The following is a 13,199-nucleotide window of genomic DNA, read 5'->3' as shown; positions in this document are numbered from 1 at the left end:
CAAGATACTCTGTCTCAGTTTCCTTATCTGCAAAATGCAGATAATGGTAGTACCTACCTGTAAGGTCACAGTGAGAATTAGATAAGTTAATACATGCAATGCACTTAAATCCGTGCTTGGCATATAAGAATCGGTGTATATTTGCTTGCTGTTTTTCATCTCAGCTACCTGACCCTGAGCTCAGAGAAAGAATTCATCTTTCTGTTTCCATAGTGCCAGGTATATACACATTCATCCCACAACATTTATCACATGCCTACAATGAGTCAGGCCCTGACTGAAAGACGTGGTCACTGCCCTTCTGGAAGAAATGGTTTTTCTGGAGAGAGGAGCAAATATTGCAATACTTCTTGCTGGGTCACGTATCAGAGGGGCTTGATTCTAACCTGTGGGGAGCAGGCCGGGCTTTCTTGAAGGAAGCTGAACCTTAGCCGGATCTATAGGATGAGCAGGAGAAGAGCAGAGAGTGTTCTGGGTGAAGGGAGGCACCTGTGAGAAGGCATCCCATGAAGAACTGTTGAACAAAAAGAAATTTTGGTCAGCTTTTGAGAAGGTGAGGGGACCTCAACCTCTTCTTAAATTATCAAGGCCCTGGCACTCCTGATGGCCAGGCCTTAATTCCCTGAATAAAGATGAAGGTGGAAGAGAACATACTGGGAAGAGTCCCCTCCTGCCAGGAGGGCCTTCCAGAACTCAGGGCTCTGTGCTGAAGCCAATTTGGGCACATCTATATGTTTTATGAAGCATTCCCTGCCCCCCCCCCCCAATCCCTCCTGTCTTTCTCTCCCTTTCTTTCTTTCTTTCTTTCTTTCTTTCTTTCTTTCTTTCTTTCTTTCTTTTTCTTTCTTTCTTTCTTCTTTTTCTTTCTTCTCTCTCTTTCTTTTCTTTCTTTCTCTTTCTTTTTCTTTCTTTCTTTTGTTTTTTCTTTCTTTCTTGCCCTTTCTTTCTCTTCCTTCCTTCCTTCCTTCCTTCCTTCCTTCCTTCCTTCCTTCCTTCCTTCCTTCCTTCCTCTCTCTCTCCCTCCTGCCCTCCCTCCCTTTCTTTCTGTCTTTCTTTCATTCTGTCTCTCTCTTCCTTTCCTCCCTCCCTTTCTTTCCTCCCTTCCTTCCTTCCCTTTCTTCCTCCCTCCATCTTTCTCCCTCTCTTTATTTCTCTCTCTTAGATTTAGATTTAATTCACGTATTATATTAGTTTCAGATGTACAACATGATTCCATATTTGTAGATATTGGGAAATGATCACCTAGTAAGTTTAGTTAACATCCATCACCACATATTGATAAAACAATTTTTTTCAAGTGGTGAAAACTTTTAAGATCTCCTCTCTCAGCAACTTTCAAATATACAATACAGTGTTATTTATTTATTTATTTATTTATTTATTTATTTATTTATTTTTCTGGCTACAGATTTATTCAACAGAAAATAGTCTCCTCCAGCTTTACTCAGGTGGCTGACCACATCCATAACCAAAATCCACCTCTAAACTGGAATTCAGTTGCTGACCCAATCCTGGCTTCAGCTTTCTTGTTGGCATCAGGGGTCACAGTGCTTCATCTGCAGGTGTCTCTGTCAGCTCCCCCTACTGTGAGTTTCCCTCCAGACCATTGGGCCCTGGCCTGCTGGTCTCAGGTTTCAGGATGGCTGTGGCACAGAGAGGCAGACACAATATCAGGGGGGAGGTGGAGGCAGTCATAGAGATACTGGATACCCTGGCTGGTAAGGTACCGGTAGAAATGCCTCCAGGCAAACTGTTCCATTTTTTTAAATTTTAATTTTTAACATTTATTTATTTTTGAGAGGGGGAGGGGCAGAGAGAGACACACACACACAGAATCTGAAGTAGGCTCCAGGCTTAGAGCTGTCAGCACAGAACCTGACATGGGGCTCAAATCCATGAACCATGAGATCATGACCTGAACTGAAGTTGGACTCCTAACCGATTGAGCCACCCAGGAATCCCATGGCAAACTCTTCCTTTATGTAGCTTTGTGAGCTGAGAGACTGTGTGGCCTTCATGACGTAGTCTTTAGGCATGTGGATGTCCTTCTTGGCCACCATCATTCCGTCCTTGAAAAGGAGTTCATAAATGGCAATACGATTCTTCTTGAGCATCAACATTTGGTGGCCGTTATGTCTGAAAAGCCAATACAGTGTTAATTGACTGTAGTCACTGTGCTGTACCTTCCATCCACAGGACTTATATCCTTTATGGCTGTAGGTTTGTGCTCTTCAACTACCTTCTCCCCTTCACTGCTTTCTTAAACATGTATTTTAATGCCCTCTTTCTCTAAATCCTGTGACGTTTCTAGCAGCTTACTCTGATAGTAGGGTAGACATTTAGACTGCAGAGGAATGAACAATTCATTGCAAAGACACACAGGTCAAGTTTCCTGCACTGCCCTGCCCAGACCTGGCAAAACTCTGCCTTTCTTGAAGGGGATTTGTTCCCCTTGAAGGGGGATTGCTTGTGGCCACCACCCCCTCACTCCTGCAGAGCCGCACCTGTACCCTCTTTGTCTTCCTCATCATGTCTTCATAAGACAAGGCTGACTCTTGACCTGGAGGATGGTGGGGTTAAGTTAAAAAATTGATTGGCTAGTCATTTAAAAGCTACAGAGCAAGAAATAAGATGTTTCCAAATTCTTACTAGTCCCCTACCGGGGAAGTTTCGGCATCGGGCAGAGTGAGCCAGCCACCACCCTCCTCTCCCTTGAGAGGAGCAGAAGTAGCCTTTGTCAATATATAAGATAAATCCTTGATTGAGTTGGAAGCCTGGCTGCTTTTTTGTGCCCCTTGAGAGCAGGATCCCCTTGACTCTCAGTAACCTTTTCAGCATTTCACTCAACATGATCAATAGCTTTCCATTAATGCTCCTGGACCCAGAGGATGCAGAATAGATGAGAGAAGGCAGGTGGGGTGATAGATACTTCAGAATCACCCAAAGGTAAATGGTTATTTCATATATAGAATTCAGGATAGAGCTTCACTCTAAATATACACATTTCCCTAAGACAGGTGAGTGACTGCATTGCTCTCTGGAGGGGGCCGAGGTGGCCGTCAGCATTTTAAGAATTAGCCTACTTTTGCCTTCCTTTCCATGAAGAAGAAAATGTCCTTAGAACAAATGTCTCCCAAGAGAACTTTCTAGAACAACTGAACATGTGCAGTGACTTTCCAAAAAAAAAGCCTACGTTTTTCTTTTTTATGGTGAGTTTATTATTCCACAAAATGTGGGAGATAGGACTGCAATAGAAAGTGATTTCTCATGAGGAGCAAGATTAGGTAACTGGGAGGTTTCACATGCCAGCCTCTCTGCCATGCCTGTTCATGTGTTTCGTGTTTGGAAAATGCCCTCAGAGGTATTTAGGAAATGTGCAGAGTAGGCATGCTCTGCATAATGGCAATGCAATAGAGCAGCTATGCCAAGAGCCTTGGGCCTGTGAAAATCCCACCAGATAAGAAAGAAATGGCACAGTGAAAAACCTGGCTCTCAGTGAAGATGGGAATGATCACATCATATTTCTCTAATGAGGGACCCACTTGGACCAGGCACCCGAGTAGATTTGCAATAGCATTTTATGGGCCCATGCTTCCTTCCTTCTAGTCCCCATTGTATCTCCCTCATATAGTCATGATCACATTTTATTTTTCATTTACTGATATATGTACTGCACCATATGAGTTTATAAAGACTTTCCTTTGTAATAGTCTCTTTTAAAAATAGCATTTGTTTAAAAATGATCAAAGTAATATATGGGCATGAAAAACAAAAGCCCAAAGATTGCAAAGGGGCTTACTTATTGTGCAACTAAAAGAAGCTGTCTTACAACCATCTCTCAGCTCACCTCTCAGAAGCAACTGCTTTGAACTTTTTTAGCTGTTTCTTTGCACAGTTATTGCTATTGATTGGTTTATTAACTTTAGACATTATTCTCTTTCTAGTATAATGTACCTCTCATACTCTATTCCCTACTCCTTCCTCTATCCTTTAAATATATTTATTTTTAGTTATAGCAGTGAAGTGATCATACCATTATGAGTATTTATTTGACTATCTTATACTTCAGATTCCAGTAGAATATAATGGTTGTATTTTCTTTCTTCAGTAGCTGTTGGTTTTTCTTCATGTTTCCAACAGGCTTTCTTTTTTTCTGTGTGTTGATTGCTCTTATATTTTTTACTATTCCAAATCTTTAAGGATTTGTCAAACCCTAACAATGCGTGAGTTACTGCCTGCAATGCTCTGCCCCAATTTCCTATGTGACTTTCCCTTTGGTGACCAATTCACAATGAAGCAGCAAGCTCTGTGAGGGGCCGCCATATCTTTACATCCATATATTCTTCATACCTATCACATTGTCTGGGGTATACTGGGCATTCATTCAATATTTGATGAATGAATGAGTGACTGTATTTCCATGGAGTGTTGAACAAATGAAGTTAGGCTTTCTGTGCTTGAGTGAAATTACTTTCAGATGTTAAATGTGATAATATAATTTTTTGAATCCACCAGTTTACTTTCTCATTGTCTTTACATTTTACTCTTGAGTTCACCTTGTAAATATTCACATGTTCCCAAGTGTAATCTGAATTGAAACCAGAAAGTTGGTAGTGCAAGTTGTATCAATCACATAAAAAGATTAGTTATGATTACTGAAGTCTAGATATGAAACAGCTGCCATTTATTCAACAAGTTAGTGTACTGTTTGCTCACCTGAGCAAACTACTGTTTACATATTTATTATTATTACCTCCATGTCTTCTTGGTGTGATTATTGACTATAAACCATGTGCAATTTCAGCTCTAGTGACTTTGCACTATTTGGTGCCTCTGCCTGGAATTTTTTCCGTCACCTCTCACTTCCCCTTCCCTTAACACATGTATCTAAATTTCACCTACTCTATCTTCATAGCTCAGCACCATCCTCGCTGGCCAGGCCATTTCTTTCTGTTTGACACTTGTCATGAAGCACTTATCTCCATTGTAATTGAACTTTGAGTGATTCTCTGATTAATGGGTGTGTCCCTTACTAGACTGGAAGCATCTAAGTGTGCAACCCTGTTTTGCCTTCTGTTTCATTCCTAGCTTTCTGCATGGACCTTGGCACAGCAGATGCTCAATTGTGCCATTAGAGCTTTCCCCCATGATTTAATTTTTTTAAGTTTGTTTATTTTGAGAGAGAGAGAGATTGAGGGAGAGAGAGAGAATGAACAGGGGAGGGGCAGAGAGAGGATAGACAGAATACCAAGCAGGCTCCATCTGTCAGTGCAGACCTGAGCCGAGATCGAGTCTGATGCTCAACTGACTGAGCTATTTAATTTTTTAAAAAAAATCTCTGACTTTAAACTTCTGGAAGTTTGCTTTCTAAAAACGATTGTAAAAAGTTGACTTTTAGGGTCGGTGAAGGACTATGAGATTAAGCTTAAAAATCTGGATTAGTGAGATATCAAGAAATCCAGTAATTTTGTTATTATTATTTTTATTATTTTCTAGGGCAGCATTTTCTAAAGTGGAAGTGTTTTTCATTGGGTATGGAAAGAAAATATGAGAACTTCTACTCATAAGTATTTTATTTTAAATGTATAATACTTCATCTGTTATCATGAGTATTCAAGTCTTTCCACATTTATGAATTTTCTAGATAACTAATGCTTATTCCATTTAGCACAATAATATTTCTATATACACTATTTTTTAACAAGATTTTTTCATTAGGCACACAGAACTTTTTGTCATCTTTAAAAGAGTACACTGGCCTTAAGCCTTTTCCTGGTGAGTCAGTCATTGCCAGAGACACTAGAGAGTAAAATTTACTTATGATTGATTTTCACAAGGTGGTACAACATATTAGTAGAAAAACTGGTTAGATGTGAAGACTTGACTTTTTATTTTTTTATTTTTTTATTTTTTTTCCAATATATGAAATTTATTGTCAAATTGGTTTCCATACAACACCCAGTGCTCATCCCAAAAGGTGCCCTCCTCAATACCCATCACCCACCCTCCCCTCCCTCCCACCCCCCATCAACCCTCAGTTTGTTCTCAGTTTTTAACAAGACTTGACTTTTTAAATAGAAGAAATCAAATATTTGGTAAATGCTAAAAGACCACTCATAAAATATGAGTGGAGTAAAAAGAATAGCAATATAAGAAACATAGGTGTACCCACAGCCCTGTTTTCAATAGAATATTTTAATTTCCTCTAAAACCTGGAGGTACTACTGTCTAGATCCTTCTCTTTCTTTCTACTCTAAGGATGCAACCATTATTATAAATTTTGTGTTCATCATCTTTCTTTTTCATGGCTTCAAAATGTGTATTTGCAGGCTGAATAAAATGTTCTTTAATTTTTGCATGTTTCTGATTACAAATGGAGGCGTACTATATGTACTCTGCAGCTTGATATATATATATATATATATATATATATATATATATTTTTTTTTTTTTTTTTTTTTTTTTAATTTATTTTTTGCTCCATATTGTGTCCATGAGATCATTTCTTATTAGGGAGGGTAGCCATACTTTGTTCATTATCACTGATGCATAATATCCCATATGAGATGACACCACATTTATTTATCCAACCTAGTGGGTTGTCTCTAGATTTTGCTATCACAAACGGCAGCGTTTGAATGTACTTTGCACACACCGCCTGTGAGCATGTGCAGGAATTTCTCTTGAGAACGAATCTAGGGTTGGAATTGCTGAGTCATAGGTTTATGTATATTTATTTTTAAACTAGATGAAGCCAAAATGTTCTCCAAAATAATTGCCCAAATTTATACTCCCAGCTGCAGAATTCATGAGTTTTGGATGTTCTACCTTCTCTCTAGCACTTGGTATTGTCAAACTTTTAATTTTTGCTATGCTGGTAAGTGTGAAGTGTTAAGACATTATCGTTTTAATTTGCATTTCCCCAGTTACTAATGAGGTTGAGCATTTTCTCCCCATATTTATAGTTTATGCAGATTTTCCTTTCTATGAAGTGCCTGTTCAAGTATTCTTCCCGATCTAATTGTTTTGTTTGCCTTGTTTTGTGCGTTGATCTGTGGTTCCTTAGAATGAATTTCATCAAATCTAAGAGATCACTGATTATAAGAGGTGCTACTATTTTATTTATTACTAAGAAGGAGAAATACTAACAAATTGTGACACACTGTTGATAGTAAGATGCGTCTGACCTAAAAGATGCTAAAATATGAAACAGACGTGCATTTCAGAACGTTAAAATATTATATATTCTGGATATTAATCCTTTGCCAATTAAATGCATTTTGAAGTATATTCTCCAGCTTGTATTTTGTCTCTTTATCTTCTTTATACAGTATTTTGATGCAAACTAGTTTTTAACTGAATATCTTAAATCAAGTCTAATTTTAAAAGCTTTTTCTCTATGCTTTGTACATTTTGTGTCTTAAGAAGTCTCTCTCATGCTGAATCATAAAGATATTTTTCAATATTTTATATTATACATTTCATGGGTTTGCCTCCTGCATTTGGGATTTTAGTTTACTCCATAATTGATTTTGGAGTATGACATGAGGAAGGCTCCAAAATAATATCAATGGATCTAGCATCAAAAAACCCCATTCTTCACCAACTGCTCTGTAATTCTAATTCAATCTTAAATCAAGTGTTTATAGATGTGGGTGGTCTGCTTATGGCTTCCCAGATCTGTTCCATTAGTATATTTGTTTCTTCCAACACCATTACCATGCAGATGGGTGTGGATCTACCATGAAGCTCAAGAGCCTTGAACAACAATACCTCCTCATTTCAGTACCTCTCATTTGCTTGGGTCTCTGACTTAATAGTTATAATTTTGTATTATTTTCTTTAGAAGGGTACTCAATTTGCATAAACTTCAGGCCCTACATAACCTAGATCCACCCTTTTGTGCAATCTTAATTCCTATCACCTCAAGTCCTCTTCCTACCTCCCCATTCTTGTTCTTCTGAAATGCCTTGACTATTCTTGGCCTTTGCTTTTTTGTATGCATTTTAGAATCACCTTGTCGTCTCCCATAAATAAACTTCAGTATTTTAAGTGGAATTACATCACATCTCTAAGTAAAATAGGAAACATGAACATCTTCGCAATATGGAGTTTTCAACTCATGGATATCTCTCCATTTACTTCGCTCTTCATTAATGTCTTTCATAGAACTTCATAATTTGTAATAAATATTTTGCATATTTTTTATTAGCTTTTAGTTTTTGGGGGGTATTGTAGTGAAAAAGAAACCCTGTATTTTCCAAGTATTATTGATGGTACAGAGAAATGCAATTGAATATTGAATACTGAATTTATATTCAGTGGCTTTGTTTATCTTTACTATTAGTTCTAGTAGCTAATCACATGTTAGTATTGTCAATTTTGTTTCTCTTTTTCCAATCCATACTCCCACCTACCCTCTGTTCCTCCCTCTCTCTGTCCGTCCTTCTCTTCCTTTTCTCCTTTCTTTCATTCTTGTTTTCCTACACTGCCTAGTGTCTCCAGTGCAGTGTTGTAGAGATTATAGGCACCTTGTCTTCTTTTTTAAAAATAGCTTTATTGAGACATAATTCACCTACCATACAATTCATCCATTTAAAGTGTATGACCTAATGGTTTTTAATCTATTCAAAAAATGATGCAACCATTATCGCAGTTTAATTTTGGAACATTATTGTTATCCCAAAAAGAAACCCTGTATTTATTAGCAGCCATTCACTCTCCATTCTAACAGTCCTTCCCCCAATATCCACCCCTAATGCAGCCAATCCTGGGCAAGCACTGATCTTTCTTTCTCTGTAGATTTGCTTATTCTGGATGTTTCATATAAATGGAATATGTGGCCTTTTGTGGCTGGCTTCTTCCACTTAGTAGAATGTTTTTAGGTTTCATCCCTGATGTAGCATGTATCAGTACATAATTTGTTTGTATTGCCAAATAATATTCCATTGTGTGGGTATGGCATATTTTATTTATGGATTCATTGTGTAACTGAACCCAGTTCCATCTGCCTGATGCTCAGCAAAACCAATCACTGAGACATCAGGTATGTGGCAAGGAAAGAGTTTATTTGTGAGGCAGTCAAATGAGGAGATGGGAGGACAAGGCTCAAATCCACCTCCCTGAAGGGGGAGAGAACAGTTTTTTATAGGAGTTGAAGTTACATACATATTGATGAACAGGGCAGGGAAACTTCTGACTATTCACGAGGAAAGATGGTGCATGTGCATTGAGCAAACATGTGTGTAACATACATCCCATGTTCACTTTGGGGTGGAGACAACATCAGACTGAGATATAACTGAGCCTGATGTCAGGAGCTTATCTTAGGACAAGGAGAATGGGCTATGGGCATGCTCTGAGAGCCAGTATAAACTGGATGGGGTCTTGGGCTTGTTATCTTGGGTAAGGAATGTAGGGTCTTGCTTGTTCATAGTCTGGACCCTTATCAGTTGACCTTGAGTGCAGGCTTCTGCAGAGACAGCTAGTGGATTTGTTCCTGGCATCCGAAAAGACACAATAGCAGATAAAGGAGAAACAATTTTCTGAAAAACAAGCTTTGAACTTTCTTCCAGTTTCAACTTCATTAACCCTATGGAGCACGGTTTCAATTGATTGATGGATATTTGGGTTATTTCTACTTTTTGGCGATTATGAACAATGCTGCTATGAACATTCATGTACAAGTTTTTGTGTGGACATACATATGTTTTCAGTTCTCTTGGGCATATATCTAGAAATGAAATTCCTGGGTCATATGTTAACTCTACATTTTATCTTTTGGGGAACTGACAGACTCTTTTCCAAAGTGGCTGTAGCATCTTATGTTCCCTCCAGTAATGTATGAAAGTTCCAATTTCTCCACATTCTTGCCAACATTTGTTATTGTCTGTTTTTTTGGTCATTGCTATCCTTGAGGGCATTGTGTTATCTCACTAGGGTTTTGCATTTCTCTGATGGCTCATGATGATGAGTATTTTTACATGTGCTTATTAACCATCTATCTTCTTTGGAGAAATGTTTATCAGGTCTTTTGACCATTTTTGAAGTAGGTTATGTGTCTTTATTTTTAAGTTGTAAGAGTTCTCTAGGTATTCTAGATGCAAGTCCCTTATCAGATATGTAATTTGCAAATATTTTCTCCTATATGGCTTGCATTTTAATTTTCTTGATGATGATATTTGAAACAGAACTTTTTAATTTTGGTGAAGTCCACTTTATCTATTTTTTTCATCATGTGTACTTTTGGTATCATATCTAAGAAGACTTTGCCTAACCCAAGATCACAAAGATTTATGAGTCATTTAGGCTTTTCAGTAAATCTCTTTTAAAAGGCTAAGAAACTTGCCCTCTATTATGAAAATACTTGGAATCCCATCAAATGTATTTATTTGTACTTATTGAAATGACCAGACTTTTTCTTATTTTATCTTTTATTGTGGTCAAGTACATCAAATTGGCTCTCTAATGTCAAACTTTCAATCCTGGCATATATCCAGGTTGTTCATGACACAGTATATTTTTTCACATAGTGCTATATTTGATTTGATAATATTTTCTTTAGGAGTTTTGCATCTATGTTCATAAATGAGATTGACTCTGTAATTTTCTTTTCTCAAACGGTCTTTGCCAGATTTTAGAACTGAAGTTATGCTGCCAGCCTCATAAGTTGAGCTGGTGAGTATTCTCTCTTTTACTCTGCTCTTGGGTAGATTTTTGTAAGATTAAAATTATTCTTGAATGTTCGATAGAATTTTCTGTCAAAACCCTTTGTGTTTCTATATGGAAGGATTTTTAACTACTGATTCAAGTTTTTTTAAAATGGGACTTCATATTATGCATTTTTTTATTTCTAGGAATTTTGTAGGAATGTGTCCATCTCATTTAAATTTTCAAATTTATTGGCATAGAATTGTTCATGATATCCTTATTCTTTAAAAACATTTCCACTGCGTGAAGTTGTATCTTCTTTTTATTCCTAAAAATGTATATTTGTGCCATTTTTTTTCTTGATCAATGTTGCTGGTGTTTTGTCAATATTATTGCTCTTTTCAAAAATCCTACTCTTTGCTTTGTTCATAGTCTCTATTATATTGACTCTCCCAGTGATGAACTCCAGGTTGCCCTAGTTCCCTGTTTTCCCAATCAATGCTACAATGTGCATCCTCCAACATGTCTCCTTTTGGACCTATGTGGGAAGTTGTCTGGAATGTATATTCAGGACCAGATTTTCTGGACAAGAGGGAATGCGTGTATGTAGTTTGAATAGGCAGGGTTGATTTCTCTCATTGGTCTATAATCTCACTGGCAGTGGATGGGGTTTTCCTATGTCCCCACATCCCCACCTAACAATTGAGCTCATCTACCTTTCAAATTTTAACAATTTTAGGGGTGCCTGGGTGGCTTGGTCGGTTGAGCATCCGACTTCGGCTCAGGTCATGATCTCACGGTCCATGAGTTCGAGCCCCACATTGGGCTCTGTGCTGACAGCTCAGAGCCTGGAGCCTGTTTCAGATTCTGTGTCTCCCTCTCTCTCTGCTCCTCCCCTGTTCATGCTCTGTCTCTCTCTGTCTCAAAAATAAATAAACGTTAAAAAAAATTTAACAATTTTAATAGGTATAAAGTGATAAGCATTTTTGCTTTAATTTGTATTCTCTGATTACCAGTGTTTTGGTACATTTTATTACGTGCTTGTTGCCCTTTGGGATGTTCTTCTGTTCATTGCCTATTCATATGCTTTGTCTTTTTTTTTTTTTATAGTTTCTATCTTTTGCTTACTGATTTGCAGTCATTTTCTGGATATTCTACATATTAGTCTTTTGTCAGATTTAGACACTGCAAATACATTCTTCTGTTTTGTTGGTTGTTTATTAATTTTTTCCCATCGTACATTTTGCTGAATAGAAGTCCTTAAGTCTGATGTAATCAAACTCATCAATTCTTTTGCCTAATGGTGTATGCATCTAAAGTTTTAAGAAGTTCTTCCCAATACTAGTTTACAAAGAAAACCTACTTTTTCTTGTAGTAACTTTATCCTTTTACCTTTTATATTCATGTCATAAATTCATCTAGAATTCAACTTTGTAGGCAGTATTAGGAAGAAATCTAGTTTGTTTTCTTTCATACAATAAGACAGCATCTACTAAAGTATCTGTTTTTCCTATTGATTTTTAATGTCACATTTATTGCATAATAGATTCTTATATATCTATGAATCTGTCTCTGAGTTACATGAACCAAAACCATATTATTATTGTTACTATTACTATAGCTTTAAAGAGTGTCCTAGGCAAAAGACCATGAATAGGCAACACGATATTGAAGGAGAAGAACAAAGCTGGAGGACTGACACTACTCATCTTCAAGACTTCAAGATAAAGGTCCAGCAATCAAGACGGTGGTATTGGTGAAAGAAAAGACAAATGGATCATTGGAATAGAATAGGGAGCCCAGAAATAGATCCATGTAAATATAGTCATTTGATCTTTGGCAAAGGAGCAAAAGCAATACAACAGAACAAAGTTAGTCTTTTCAACAAATGATACTGGAACAACTGGGCATCTATATGCAAAAAAAAAAAAAAAATGAATGAGGGGCGCCTGGGTGGCGCAGTCAGTTAAGCGTCCGACTTCAGCCAGGTCACGATCTCGCGGTCCGTGAGTTCAAGCCCCGCGTCGGGCTCTGGGCTGATGGCTCGGAGCCTGGAGCCTGTTTCTGATTCTGTGTCTCCCTCTCTCTCTGCCCCTCCCCCGTTCATGCTCTGTCTCTCTCTGTCCCAAAAATAAATAAAAAACGTTGAAAAAAAAATGAGTCTAGACACAGACCTTATATCCTTCACAAAAATTCTCTCAATATGGATCACAAGCATAAATGTAAAATGTAAAACTATAAAACTCCTAGAAGATAACATAAGAGAAAGCCTGTATGATCTTGGGAATGGCTGTGACTTTTGAGGTACAACACTAAAGGCAGGATCTATGAATAAAACAATTGGTAAGCTGGACTTCATTAAAATAAAAAAAAAACCTTCTGTTCTGCAAAAGACGATGTCAAGAAAATGAAAAGATAAGCTATTTGCAAAAGAGAGAAATATTTGCAAATTACAATGATTGTTATTGAAGATACACAAACAGGGGCATCTGGGTGGCTCAGTTGGTTGAACACCTGACTTTGGCTTAGGTTATGATCTTGTGGTTCAT

General features: G+C 37.5%; 1 pseudogene; it reads right to left on the bottom strand.

Moving 5' to 3' along the window:
* Window positions 1–1,440: 1,440 nt before the first annotated feature.
* On the bottom strand, window positions 1,441–2,120 carry LOC131497804 (small ribosomal subunit protein eS10-like; annotated as a pseudogene).
* Window positions 2,121–13,199: the final 11,079 nt, after the last annotated feature.

Source organism: Neofelis nebulosa, chromosome 1 (assembly GCF_028018385.1).
Source record: "Neofelis nebulosa isolate mNeoNeb1 chromosome 1, mNeoNeb1.pri, whole genome shotgun sequence".
NCBI classification, from domain to species: Eukaryota; Metazoa; Chordata; class Mammalia; order Carnivora; family Felidae; genus Neofelis; species Neofelis nebulosa.
Note: the sequence above shows the minus strand (reverse complement) of the source record. Positions and strands in the feature narration are given on the sequence as shown.